Source organism: Octodon degus, unplaced genomic scaffold, assembly GCF_000260255.1.
Source record: "Octodon degus isolate 3935 unplaced genomic scaffold, OctDeg1.0 scaffold00064, whole genome shotgun sequence".
NCBI classification, from domain to species: domain Eukaryota; kingdom Metazoa; phylum Chordata; class Mammalia; order Rodentia; family Octodontidae; genus Octodon; species Octodon degus.
Genome location: NW_004524640.1, coordinates 1,407,812 through 1,409,145, shown reverse-complemented (window position 1 = coordinate 1,409,145; position 1,334 = coordinate 1,407,812).

Sequence of the window (1,334 nt, the reverse complement as noted above, 5' to 3'; positions counted from 1 at the left end):
AATATATGCAGTGTATTATTTGTTGAAACTGTACTTCTGATTGGATTTGAAACTGTCTCATTGCTATCTGTTTATCAATAAAACTTTGAAAAAAAACAAAAAAAAAAACCAAAAAGGCCCCAGACCCTCGACAGCTCTACAATCCAGTGGAGGAAGAATGTTATTAGAATTGTTACAGATAATTTTTTGAGTGGATGGAGTTTGTATTAAGAATGGATAAACTTCATTAGTTTTCTATTTACTGTGATAATACATGCAAAAAATACTTTGTATACAAATATTCAAGAACAGTACCTATTTCTCTTCAGGTTACCTGAGGGGAAAGATTTACTAATAAATCTGAAGCCTTTTTTGTGTTTTAAAAAAATCCCAATATTGCTCAAACTCTTCAATAAAATTGAAAAGGAAACAATCCTCTATTTTCTGATATCCTTTTTGACTTTCTTTTAAAGAGTACTGTAGTTTTCAGTGTACAGATCTTTGACATCCTTTAGAGACTGACACCTAAGTATTTAATTTTTTAAAAATGTTATTGTTTCCCCAATTTGTCTCTCAGTGAGTTTGTTATTTATGTACAGAAAGGGTATGATCTCTATTCAGCTATGCAACTGAGTTATTAAATCTACAAGTCTTTTGGTGGAGTTTTTTAAGACTTCTATGTAAAGTATGATGTCATCTGCAAATAATGCTATCTTAACTTCCTCCTTTCCTATCTTTACTCCTTTGATTTCTTTCTGTTTTTTTTTTTTTTTTTTTTTTTTTTTTGTGGTACAAGGGATTGAACTCAGGACCTTGCGCTTGCAAGGCAAGCACTTATTCCACTGAGCTATCTTTCTGTTTTCTAATTGCTCTGAATAATGTTTCCAGAACTATGTTGGATAGACATTGTGGTAGTGGTCATCCTTTTGTTGTTCCTGATTTTAGCTTTCTATTTTTGCATACTTAATATGATATTGGCTGTGGTTTATCATAGTTGACTTTTGTTAGATTAAGATGAAGGCAATCTATTCCAATTATCTATCTGTCTGTCTGTCTGTCTGTCTGTCTGTCTGTCTGTCTGTCTATCTATCTATCAATCATCTATCATCTATCTACCATGAATTATTGTTGGACTTTGGAAATGCCTTTTCACCTTTTCTGCCTCTATTGAGATGATCATGTGATTTTTGTCTTTGGCTTTGTTGATATGATGTATTACTTTTATAGATTTATGTATATTGAACCATCCCTGCATAGCTGGAATAAATCTTACTTGGTTATGATAATTTTCTCTATGGTTTGCTGCTTTCTATTTGCTAGTACTTTATTGAGGATTTTGCACCTATGTGCATTAG